The sequence below is a fragment of the Budorcas taxicolor genome, chromosome 2 (genome assembly GCF_023091745.1).
Source record: "Budorcas taxicolor isolate Tak-1 chromosome 2, Takin1.1, whole genome shotgun sequence".
NCBI lineage: Eukaryota > Metazoa > Chordata > Mammalia > Artiodactyla > Bovidae > Budorcas > Budorcas taxicolor.
The window spans coordinates 56,182,703-56,196,385 of NC_068911.1; the positions used below are offsets into that span (position 1 = coordinate 56,182,703).

At 37.2% G+C, this 13,683-nt stretch overlaps 1 protein-coding gene and 1 non-coding gene across 2 annotated transcripts in view; both read right to left on the reverse strand.

The window, feature by feature from the left end:
- The window catches only part of ZNF804A (zinc finger protein 804A), a 346,473-nt gene that overhangs the window by 309,328 nt on the left and 23,462 nt on the right, over positions 1-13,683 (reverse strand). The gene's annotated exons all lie outside the window — the stretch shown is intronic.
- TRNAW-CCA (transfer RNA tryptophan (anticodon CCA)) lies at positions 7,537-7,609 on the reverse strand. Its single transcript has one exon. It is a non-coding gene; the product is annotated as a tRNA-Trp (tRNA).

Sequence of the window (13,683 nt, forward strand, 5' to 3'; positions counted from 1 at the left end):
GATGAGGGATAAAAGACAAAGTTTCAGACCTTTTTATTATATGAGATGAAGAAAAGCCACTAGTTACATTTGAATGTGTTAAGGAAATGATTTCCCTTGTGGCTCAAATGGTAAAATGTCTGCCTGCAATGTGGGAGACTTGGGTTCAATTTGTGGATTGGGAAGATCTGGGTTCAGCCCTTGGGCTGGGAAGATCTCCTGGAGAAGAAAATAGCAACCACTCCAATATTCTTGCCTGGAAAATCCCATGGACAGAGGAGCCTGGCAGGCTACAGTATATGAGGTCACAAAGAGTTGGACACGACTGAGGAACTAACACACAAGTAAATCATGGTATAATGAGCCTAGGAAAACTAACATAATAAAAGAAATACCTAAATCCTAAATAATTAGATAAATAATATAAAAATAAAATTTTTAAACTCCTCCAATTCAAAACAAAGCAAGAGTAAGTAGGAGGAGGACCAGAAAAAATTTAAAAAAAGAAATAGCACATTATAAAATTATATAAATAAGTTCAAATATAATACTAATCACCCTAAATATAAGTGGATAAACACAGTTTCTATGGGAATGTTGAAAAATGCTGTTTTAGGTCCAAATAGTAGACTGGGAAGGAAAAGTTTCAACGCAATAATGGTCTTTAAACACATAAACACAACTACCAAAAATATATTTCAAGTCAAAGTCTTTTATTTTAATTCTCTGAAGGTCCTAAGGAGTGAGCTACACAGTTTCAATGCAGTTCCAATCACCTGACTGTGAGGGTAAAAAGTGAACAAATATAACAAAAGAAAATGAAATTTTCAGAAGATAGAATAAAACATCTCTGCTCAATAGAATTTTTTGTGGTTATAAAAATATACTAATTTACTCTGCTCAGTATGGTAACCAGAAATCATGAATCATGGACTAGTAGGCACTTGAAACCAGGCTCAGTCAGTTTAGTTCAGTCACTCAGTTATGTCTGACTCTTTGTGATCCCATGGACTACAGCACGCGAGGTCTCCCTGTCCATCACCAACTCCCGCAGCTTGCTCAAAATCATGGCCATCGAGTTGGTGATTCCATCCAATCATATCATCCTCTGTTGTCCCCCTCTCTTCTTGCCTTCAATCTTTCCCAAAATCAGGATCTTTTCCAATGAGTCAGTTCTTCACATCAGGTGGCCAAAGTATTGGACTTTCAACTTCAGCATCAGTCCTTCCAATCAATATTCAGGACTGATTTCCTTTAGGACTGACTGGTTGGATCTCCTTGCAGTCCAAGGGACTCTCAAGAGTCTTCTTCAACACCACAGTTCAAAAGCATCAATTCTTTGGTGCTCAGTTTTCTTCATGGTCCAATTCTCACACCCATACATGACCACTGGAAAAACCACAGCTTTGTCTAGACGGACCTTTGTCAGCAAATATGCTATTGGTTACTATATTAGACGGTAAAAATACGGAAGACTCTATTAATTCTAGTTAGAGAATAATTTTTCAAGCAATTTACAAAAAACAAGGAATGTAAGAAAAATATTGGTAAATACAAGTACAATAAAACAAATAATAATGCAGAAATTAGTGAATGTATTTTCAACATATAAAATCAGGATTATACAATGAGCCTTCAACTAAAACCAAGATGGGATTCCAGCATATATATATATCAAATAAAGAAAAATTCAAATATGCACAAATGTTAGTAGATATATAGCACCACAGAGACTCCAACCTACTGTGGTTTAGATAGTAACTACTACAACCTCTTTGGAAAATGTTGCTTGATAAACTTCAATGTTTACATATGCTGCATTGAGCCATTACATTTCTAGGTATATACCAAGGAGAAACTCATGTTTCTTTTGATCTAGGTACTTTTATTCCACATCCTTCTAGCAGCAAAAATAGCTTTCTTCTTTGAAATTTGAAAATGATGTACATGGAAACATGGGATAAAATCAAGAATTTGTCAATTTTTTCTGGATCCTTCTATATAATCTATCACTTTTGCCACCTTCAAACAGTATGCAAAAACAAAATAAATAAAACTATTATTTAGAGACAAATCAAAGTCTTTATAACATAGTAAACTCAGATAAGTCCTCTTTCATTGTTGACTGTCTCAGGTCACAGGCACTACTACCCATTAGAAATAATGGAAATCATCCTTGACATCATTCCTGCCTTTGCTTTCCATTTCTAGTTATTCCCGCAATCAAGCTGACCAACACTATCCTTGATTTCATCGTCTTCTTTCCACCTTGAATATCCCAACTCAAGTTCAAACTTTTCTCATTACAGATATGAATTACCGCAATAGTTTTTTATATTGCCAATTCATATACACTTAATATCTTCTGTTCTTTATTCCATAGTGAGAAAGAACTTTTAAAAACACAAATAGAGCAGTTACATAAGCATGCCTAAAGATTCAGAATTGGTTTATTTGAACACATTGCTTTCAGGGAAAAGTAAAGCTCTGTATAGTCTTATATGAATAGTTTTGCATATCTGGTTCTCAACTAACTTGGGGATTTCATATTAAACAAGCCTCTTTAATTCAGCTACACATATGTCTTTTTCAGGATTCTCAAATCCAAAATCATTACAGACAGTGACTGCAGCCACAAAATTAAAAGATGCTTACTCCTTGGAAGAAAAGCTATGACAAACCTACACAGCATATTAGAAAGCAGAGACATCACTTTGCCAGTAACAATCTGTATAGTCAAAGCTATGGTTTTTCCAGTAGTTGTGTACAGATGTGAGAGTGGGACAATAAAACAAAGGCTGAGCACTGAAGAATTGATGCTTTTGAATGCAATGCTGAAGAAGACTCTGGAGAGTCCTTTGGACAACAAGAAATAAAACCAGACAATCTTAAAGGAAACTAACCCTGAATACTCATTGGAAGGACTGATGCTGAAGCTGAAGCTCCAATACTTTGGTCATCTGATGCGAAGAGCTGACTCACTGGAGAAGACCCTGATGCTGGAGAAGACTGAAGGCAGGAGGAGAAGGGGATGACAGAGGATGAGATGGTTGGATGGCATCACTGACTCAATGGACATGAGTTTGAGCAAACTCTGGGAGATGGTGAAGGACAAGGAAGCTTGGCATCTTGTAGTCCATGGGGTCACAAAGAGTCGGACATGACCTCGCGACTGAACAACAGATAAACCATGCTCCCTTTCTGATATGGGATATTCAGTGACAGTTAACCCCAGTCCCAATCCTTCAACCCACTTGAAGTTAACTTCTACTTATCCTTTTGCTAGTATCCAAAGGGTATCTTGAACAGAATTTCATTTCTGTACTCTATAAATCCTATTATAGCTTCTCATAGCACAAAGCTCTTCTCTTATAAAGCTCTTAAAACAATAGCAATGCTAGATTTGCTTTTGTAACTGTGCGGATTAGTGCCTGTCTAACGGTGAAGGACAGGAAAGCCTGGCATTCTGCAGTCATGGGGTCGCAAAGAGTTGGAACCGAGTGACTGAACAACAACTGTCTAACTCAGCAGATGCAAGTTCTATGAAGTTAAAACAGTTCATATTTGTGTTTATTTTTCCCAGAGTCTGTGACAGATATATGTGAGAAACTATGTTAAATAAATATTTAATGAACCAATTTTCCTTTCTCTGTTTAAACTCCTCCTAAACTCTCCGGGCAAGCTGAAGGTCACTTCACTAACATTAAGGTTAAAGGAATTCAGAATTCTAAGACTGGCAGTTCTCAATAATTGGGCTTTTGACCCAGCTGAAATAATAACTTGAACATCTTCCTAGAATGAAACTGTTCCTAGTCTCCTTTAGTTATCTAGGAAAATTAAATGATGCTTAACTTACACATGTAAGATCCATATCATATATTTACTCATGGGTGCATGTGCGCGCTAAGTCACTTCAGTCATATCCAACTCTGTGACACTATGCACTGCAGCCCGCCAGGCTTCTCAGTCCATGGGATTCTCCAGGCAAGAAAACTGGAGTGGGTTGCCATGCCCTCCTCCAGGGGATCGTCCTGACTCAGAGATCAAACTTGCATCTCTTACGTCTTTTGAATTGGCAGGAGGGTTCTTTGCCACTAGCGCCACCTGGGAAGCCCAAATTTACTCATATATTCAATATCTAACAAATGTGAATCTCACACTAATTATTAGACAAGTTCAGTGTGGGGATGGTGTAGATGCAATTCATTTCAAAGGAAGACCTCTTGAAAAATGATACAATTTTTTCAGGGTAAAAATGGATTACAGATGTGAAAGTTTTCAGTAAAAATGCAAAGTATTTAAGTAACAAAAGGTTTTTGTATAAAACAACTGTCAAAGCACAATAAAGAGAAATATAATTTAAATGAAATATAAATTCATCTTCCTAATAGATAGCATTAAGTCACAATATTTTTTTTCTGGAAAAGGCACAATATGAAATTTTGATAAACTGATTAAATTCAATTGTATTATGATTCACTTTCATGTACTAACTAGAGTAGTCAAGATAGACCATCTTAATGATAAGAATTCATGTTAAATAGAGCATAAGTAATAAATTTCCTATTTAGCCTTCTCTACCATTGGTATTATACCAGACTAGATTGCTAGCATTCAGTTCAGTTCAGTTCAGTCGCTCAGTTGACTCTTTGTGACCCCATGAACTGCAACACGTCAGGCCTCCCTGTCCATCACCAACTCCTGGAGTCCACACAAACTCATGTCCATTGAGTCAGTGATGCCATTTAACCACTTCATCCTAGTTGTCCCCTTCTCCTCCTGCCCTCAATCTTTCCCAACATGAGGGTCTTTTCAAATGAGTCAGTTCTTCACATCACGTGGCCGGAATACTAGAGTTTCAGCTTCAATATCAGTCTTTCCAATGAACACCCAGGACTGATCTTCTTTAGGATGGACTGGTTGGACCTCCTTGCAGTCCAAAGGAATCTCAAGAGTCTTCTCCAACACCACAGTTCAAAATCATCAATTCTTCAGCTCTCAGCTTTCTTTATAGTTCAACTCTAACATCCATACATGACTAATCGAAAAACCATAGCCTTGACTAGATGGACCTTTGTTGGAAAAGTAATGTCTCTGCTTTTTAATATGCTGTCTAGGTTGCTCATAACTTTCCTTCCAAGGAGTGTCTTTTAATTTCATGGCTGCAATCACCATCTGCAGTGATTTTGGAGCCCCCCCAAAAATAAAGTCTGACACTGTTTCCCCTCTTTCCCCATCTATTTGCCATGATCTTAGTTTTCTGAATGTTGAGCTTTAAGCCAACTCCTTCACTCTTCTCTTTCACTTTCATCAAGAGGCTCTTTAGCTCTTCTTCACTTTCTGCCATTAGCATGGTGTCATCTGCATATCTGAGGTTATTGATGTTTCTCCCAGCAATCTTGATTCCAGCTTGTACTTCATCCATCCCAGCGTTTCTCATGATGTACTCTGCATAGAAGTTAAATATGCAAGGTGACAATATACAGCCTTGATGTACTCCTTTTCCTATTTGGAATCAGTCTGTTGTTCTATGTCCAGTTCTAACTGTTGCTTCCTGACCTGCATACAGGTTTCTCAAGCGACAGGTCAGGTGCTCTGGTATTCCCATCTCCTTCAGAATTTTCCACAGTTTATTGTGATCCACACAGTCAAAGGCTTTGTCATAGTCTATAAAGCAGAAATAGATGTTTTTCTGGAACTCTCTTGCTCTTTCCATGATCCAGCAGGTGTTGGCAATTTGATCTCTGGTTCCTCTGCCTTTTCTAAAACCAGCTTGAACATCTGGAAGTTCATGGTTCACGTATTGTTGAAGCCTGGCTTGGAGAACTTTCAGCATTACTTTACTAGCATGTGAGATGAGTGCAATTGTGCGGTGGTAGTTTGAGCATTCTTTGGCATTGCCTTTCTTTGGGATTGGAATGAAAGCAGACTTTTTCCAGTCCTGTGGCCACTGCTGAGTTTTCCAAATTTGCTGACATACTGAGTGCAGCACTTGCACAGCATCATCTTTCAGAATTTGAAACAGCTCAACTGGAATTTCATCACCTCCACTAGCTTTGTTCGTAGTGATACTTTCTAAGGCCCACTTGACTTCACATTCCAGGATGTCTGGCTCTAGGTGAGTGATCACACCATCATGATTATCTGGGTCATGAAGATCTTTTTTTGTACAGTTCTTTGTATTGCTGCCACCTCTTTTCCATATTTTCTGCTTCTGTCAGGTCCATACCATTTCTGTCCTTTATCGAGCCCATCTTTGCATGAAATGTTCCCTTGGTATCTCTAATTTTCTTGAAGAGATCTCTAGTCTTTCCCGTTCAATTTTTTCCCTCTATCTCTTTGCACTGATCACTGAGGAAGGTTATCTCTCCTTGCTATTCTTTGGCACTCTGCATTCAAATGGGTATATCTTGCCTTTTCTCCTTTGCTTTTCATTTCCCTTTTCACAACTATTTGTAAGGCTTCGTCAGACAGCCATGTAGCTCTTTTGCATTTCTTTTTCTTGGGGATGGTCTTGATCCCTGTCTCCTGTACAATGTCACAAACCTCCATCCATAGTTCATCAGGCACTCTGTCGATCAGATCTAATCCCTTAAACCTATTTCTCACTTCCACTGTATAATCCATCTTAAGATATGTTTTTGTTTAATTTAATGTTTATTCATTGTAATTGGGTCTAAAATACACCGGGATAGATTTTATGTAGAGATACATCCTGAAGTGAAATGAAGTGAAGTTAGTTGCTCAGTCGTGCCTGACTCTGCAACCCCATGGACAGTAGCCTGCACCAAGCTCCTCTGTCCATGGGATTTTCTAGGCAAGAGTACTGGAGTGGGTCACCATTTTCCTTCTCAGGGAATCTTCCCAACCCAGGGATCGAACCCAGGTCTCCCGCATTTTAGACAGATGCTTTACCATCTGAGCCACCAGGGAAGTCCAGATACATCCTAGGTACTATCATTTTATCTACTGATTAAGAAGTATGCAGCTGCTAAGTCGCTTCAGTCATGTCCAACTCTGTGCAACACCATAGACGGCAGCCCACCAGGCTCCACTGTCCCTAGGATTCTCCAGGCAAGAACACTAGAGTGGGTTGCCATTTCCCTCTCCAATGTATGAAAGTGAAAAGTGCAAGTAAAGTCGCACAGTCATGTCTGACTCTTAACGACCCCATGGACTGCAGCCTACCAGCCTCCTCCATCCATGGGATTTTCCAGGCAAGAGTACTGGAGTGGGTTTCCATTGCCTTCTCTGATGCATTTACTGTTAATGGGTCTTAATTTTTATTTTCTGATGTTACATAATATATATTATGATTGTATTGATATTTAAATGTCTTCTTATCTCCTGATACTTATCTTCATTTTTACAACATTAAATTATTTATGTAAATGACCATTTGAAGAAAATAAAATAACCTTGAAGGTGAAGGTGAAGTTGCTCAGTCGTGTCCGACTCTTTGTGACCCCATGGACTGTAACCTACTAGGCTTCTCCGTCCATGGGATTCTCCAGGCAAGAATACTGGAGTGGATTGCCATTTCCTTCTCCAGGGGATCTTCCTGACCCAGGGATCGAACCTGGGTCTCCCGCATTGGAGGCAGACGCTTTAACCTCTGAGCCACCAGGGAAGCGGATTAGTATAATTTCTGTCTATAAAAATATTGTTAAGTTACACTATTTTATTAATTCTACATTGTGGATCTGTTTTTTAAATGACCTGTTAATCTGATACCATGGTTAGGGTCTAAGTTTTCATTTTCAGTCATAAAGACAGCATTTCTAGGTTTGTGACACTACAAAAAAATGTAAAAAGAACAGCATTAATAGATAAACATAACCACTTCTTAACTGTTGAGCACATATTCTGAACATTGAAGATATTCTATTTGTATGTCATTCAGATTCAGAAATAACTGTTGATAGTAAAATGTATATATATTTTCACAAGGGCAAGGAAACAACTTAAACTTCCCAAGCTGAAGTTTAAGATGAAAATGTGGATTTTAAGTAACATCAGGTATTAAGAATCCAAAAGACTTTTAAGGGATTCCCTGGTGGTCCAGTGGTTAAGAATCTGACTTGCAATGTAAGAGATGCCGGTTCGATCCTCATCCAGGAGGATCCCACATGCCTCAGATCAACTAATCTCATGTGCCACAACTACTGAACACAGGCTCTAGGGCCTGCAAGCCACAACTACTGAGTTCACGTGCTGCAACTACTGAAGCCCATGTGCCTAGAGCCTGTGCTCCCCAACAAGAGAAGCCGCTGCAATGAGAAACCTGGGCACTACAATAGCGAGTAGCCCCCATTCACAATGACTAGAGAAAGCCCACATGCAGCAATGTAGACCCACCACAACCAAGAAGTAATAATAAACAAATACTTTTTAAAAATAGCTTTAAAAGTTCTAGAAGCACAAATTCTCTCAAATGTTTTCATGAAGTCTTTAATAGAGTTTAAAACCGAAGAATGGCATGTAGAGATCTGTCAAATCTACATTTTTACTCCATCTACAATGCTGGCCATTACTGAAAATGAACTCAAAATACAACTTAACCATACCAGAGACTAGGAGATTATAAGCAAAAAGACTGCAAAATTATTCTGCCCTCCAAGTATTGTATATTAAGAAATCCTCATTATTAGAGCATCTGCTATAGTTTAGTTGTTGAAAATTCAAACAAAATGTGTTTAATTTTTAATTTAAATTAATCTCTAGGAATAATATGAACTGTAAATACTAGCAACATTGCTTCAAATAAACTGATGCAAGAATATAGATATTACCAATTGATAAAGTAATGTCATATACATCAACTTATTCCACTCAACCGTATAAAAGCTAAACAGCTTGAAACAAGTTTTGTGAAAATATGTTCACTTTAAAATTGTGTTTTTATCTAGCTATTTATCTACCTCTCCATCTGTCTATTTTTCATTTTAAATGACAACTTATTTATGTTATATTCATCTTTATGTAACATAAATAATAAGTCACTTTATAGGTTATCTTGACAATACAGATCCAATTGATAACTGTTCTTATCAATCTGAATGTAAAACATTACACTGTATAATAATTTTTAAGCCTCAAGTTTATCTTACTTTTCTAATGAATTTTAATACAAAGAATTCTTAATGGAAAAAAGGAAGAAAGGCAATATTAAGTGCTTAATGGTTTTTTATAATCTGAAAACTATTTTTGTAAAATGTAAATTTAAAAATTATATCCCTTACACTGTATTATTAGAATTGACACAGGCTTATTATTTTGTCTGTCCTCCCACCACTATCAACTTGATTCCTAACATTTTCAACTGGATAGTCTTAAATTAAAAATTCAGACATCTGAAGATTGAATTGTTCTGCTCATACCATAAGTGTTTTTTGGTATAATAAACGTATCCCGCTTATTTTAAGGATTAGAAGTGATAGAAGACATTCCCAACACAGACAGAACAATCACTTAGTGCTATATGTAATAAAATACTGAAATCCAATATGCAGAAGCAGTTTGCATGCTATTTACCCATCCCTATTCACCAAAGTGGTAGACTTTTTCAAACTCTATAATGCAGCATTATTTATCATTAATTAAATCAGCTGCTATTCTTCCTTGTTATAAATGTCAGAAATTATTTCTGAATGGTACCAAGTTTTCATGAAGGTTGTTGCATAAATAAAACAAATGTAAAACAGTTGTTTAGGAAGAAAAAAGTATAGCAGTCCCTCATAGAAGAAAAGAAATATAATCTAGTAGTCTACAAGTTAGAACAGTACAGATGGAGTCCCATTTTTTAGTTACAACCTGGGAACTACATTACAAATAATTCAAAAACATATGAAATTATATGTTTTCTCCAGAATGTAAGTAATCCAAGATGGCACATGAACTTATTCTCTCATAATCACTGCTGCTGCTCTTAGAAAATATGACACTGACTTCTTAGATCCCTCACATGCAGACATGCATGTACGTTTTCACAGAAATTTAGATACTTAAGATTATATATGCACCAAAGTGAAATTAGAAACTTTCACAAAAAGCTAGAAACACTGTATTTACAGATACACTTTATATTTATAGCACTTTCAGACTTATTTTTTATTGTGGTAAAAGGTATATAAACCTACCACTTTAAAACGATGGGTTGGGACATAATCTTTTAAAAACATGTATTATTGCGATATTCAGCAGGCTAATTTATAAAAGCTTGGCATTTTTTTTCTTTTGATAACCGTTAATCTGATCCTAAGAAATACACAAAAGTCAATAAAACAAATGTTTCTTGTAACAACTAACATAACAAATATAAATAATGTGACATGTCCTTGTTTAAAATTTACATGTATTTAGTAGAACAACACAATATACTTAAAGTCTTGAATAATCTCTGAAATGTTTCCAAATCTTGTTAGCCACTGCTCTGAATACAGCAGTTTTATCCAAAGTAAAAGGTATACAGTTAGGGAATATTTCTCTGTTATTTTATATTCAAGAGCCTTTTTTTTTTTTCCTGCTCTGCAAATAAATTTGTCAGTATTATTATTTTATGCAGGCATTAAAACATAATTTTTTAATTTAATGTCAGGTTTTCACTTTAAACATTTATTTATATCATAACTCTCACAGTCTTTTATTCTCTTATTTTATAAATATTAAGCTCTCCTTTACTTCTGAATTTTAAGGGTGAAATCTTAGACACACAATAGTATATGGATTCTGATTAAGGAACAGCTAAAAAATGTTCAAACATTTTTGGTTACCTTTTCCATGGCTAGAACAAAGAACAGTATACTACAAAGTACTGCTGCTACATACCCACAATTCACTTTTCCAGGAAATAATGATTTTTGCCTGCCTAATAGCATATGCCTTTTAGTTTGTGTAGCACTGCTGCTGATGGGGGAACAGATTGTTCCAATTCCTGGTTTCTCAATGCAGTATCATGTATTTGTCATTTGGGTATCTCTTCTTCAAATGCCATTTTTTAGTGTGCTTTATAGGCAATAATTGAATGGCATTCCATTTACTAAATTTTTCTTAAGAATTTGTTTCCCAGCTCTAGACCATTTTCCTTCTTTACTTTTTTTTTTAAATAAAAATTTATTTAATTGGAGGCTAATTACTTTACAATATTGTATTGGTTTTGCCATTTATGTTTATTTAAATTAGTCTCAAGAGACTAACTTAAAGTAACTCATTCTTAGTTGATGCTAAAAATACACACATACCCTCTACTAGATCTTTCATTTCTAAGTGTCTTTGTATTGTTTACAAATACTATCACAGACCTGAAAAGCATCCTCCGAAGATTTGTTTTGGAAGGTCATTGGTAATCTCTACAGATACAGCATAAACAAATGTCCATGGATAGACATCAAATCACCTAGTTCAGAATTGAATACAAAAATGAATAAGAATACAATGTATGTAAGAAGTGTCAACTTACAACTCAAAGTAGAAAACATAGCAGAATTCTTTTTTCTATTGAAAATGTATAATGATGATGGAATTTACTTCATTGAAGAAGTAAAGGTCTAGCTTTGTATCCAGAGATTATTCAGTAGTGCATATAAGTCCTTTCTAAACCCCAGCCCGGGTCCTAAGGTAGAGATAGGAAAGCACAAAAAACTGGAATGATGAAAAAATGACCAGTTAATAACAACATATATCTCCTCACCCTGACCTTATTTGTGACATTTAAATCCGTATGTCTAACTGCGTGTCTGAAATATCTGTGAAAAGCACTTCTTGTTCAACATGTCTAACAACACACTTACAATGTTTATATCACTACCCCTTATGCTAGTGAATGGTACTCACACTTGTACATGCTACAAGAGAGTAATTTAGGAGCATCTCAGCATATCGTTTGATTTCATTTCTCACATAACATTTGTTATATATCCTGCTGATTTCATTTAGTGTGTGTGTGTGTGTGTGTGTGTGTGTGTGTGTGTATAATCTATACACATCTTGCAGAATATATATATTCTTTAAATCTAAGCTATTTTAGCTTAGACTTCTGCAATCGCCCCTTAGCTGGTACGTCAGCATCCATTACAGTATCCACCCCATGCTATCTTTCCCAACACTGAGGGGAATCAGTATTTTAAAAAAGGAATCAAATCATTTGTTCAGTTTACCTTATAAGAATACCCAAATTTTATATTTTCTCAATTTATGCACAGCTAGTTTCTCACCTGGGCTTCCCTGGTAGCTCAGTGTAAAGAATCCTTCTGCCAGCGAGGGAGACACAGGACCAATTTCTGGGTTGGGAATATGCCCTGGAGAAGGAAATGGCAACCTACTATAGTATTCTTGCCTGGGAAATCCCATGGACAGAAGAGCCTGGCCAGCTAAAGTACATGGGGCCACAAAAGGAGTTGGACACAACTTTGCAACTAAACAAAACAACATTGTCTCACCTTCCTCAACTCCTCACCAAGTCCTCAATCTCTAGTCATACTGGTTTTCCTTAAAGATGCTGATCTTCCTCTCTCCAAAAGTCACACACTCATTCTGATATCTCTGATTGAATCCCAGGCTTCCTTATATTCCACCCTAGATCCATACCCCACAGCACACACTCTCATTCTGCCTGTATTTTTCCTTCATGGCACTTAAGACAGTTTGCAGTAGTAAGTACTATGGACTGAACAGTATTCTTCAAAAAGATACACTGAAGTCCTAACTCTAAGTATCTTCAGTTCAGTTCAGTACAGTTCAGTCACTCAGTCATGTCCGACTGTTGCGATCCCATGAATCACAGCATGCCAGGCCTCCCTGTCCATCACCAACTCCCAGAGTTCACCCAGACTCGTGTCCATCGAGTCCGTGATGCCATCCAGCCATCTCATCCTCTGTCAGCCCCTTCTTCCCCTGCCCCCAATCCCTCCCAGCACCAGAGTCTTTTCCAAAGAGTCAACTCTTTGCATGAGGTGGCCAAAGTACTGGAGTTACAGCTTTAGCATCATTCCTTCCAAAGAAATCCCAGGGCTGATCTCCTTCAGAATGGACTGGTTGGATCTCCTCGCAGTCCAAGGGACTCTCAAGAGTCTTCTCCAACACCACAGTTCAAAAGCATCAATTCTTCGGTGCTTAGCCTTCTTCAGAGTCCAACTCTCTCATCCATACATGACCACTGGAGAAACCATAGCCTTGACTAGACGGACCTTAGTTGGCAAAGTAATGTCTCTGCTTTTGAATATGCTAACTAGGTTGCTCATTACTTTTCTTCCAAGGAGTAAGCGTCTTTTAATTTCATGGGTGCAATCACCATCTCCAGTGATTTTGGAGCTCCCCAAAATAAAGTCTGACACTGTTTCCACTGTTTCCCCATCTATTTGCCATGAAGTGATGGGACCAGATGCCATGATCTTCGTTTTCTGAATGTTGAGCTTTAAGCCAACTTTTTCACTCTCCGCTTTCACTTTCATCAAGAGGCTTTTTCGTTCCTCTTCACTTTCTGCCATAAGGGTGGTGTCATCTGCCTATCTGGGGTTATTGATATTTCTCCCGGCAATCTTGATTCCACCTTGTGTTTCTTCCAGTCCAGCGTTTCTCATGATGTACTCTGCATAGAAGTTAAATAAGCAGGGTGACAATATACAGCCTTGATGTACTCCTTTTCCTATTTGGAACCAGTCTGTTGTTCCATGTCCAGGTCTAACTGTTGCTTCCTGACCTGCATAC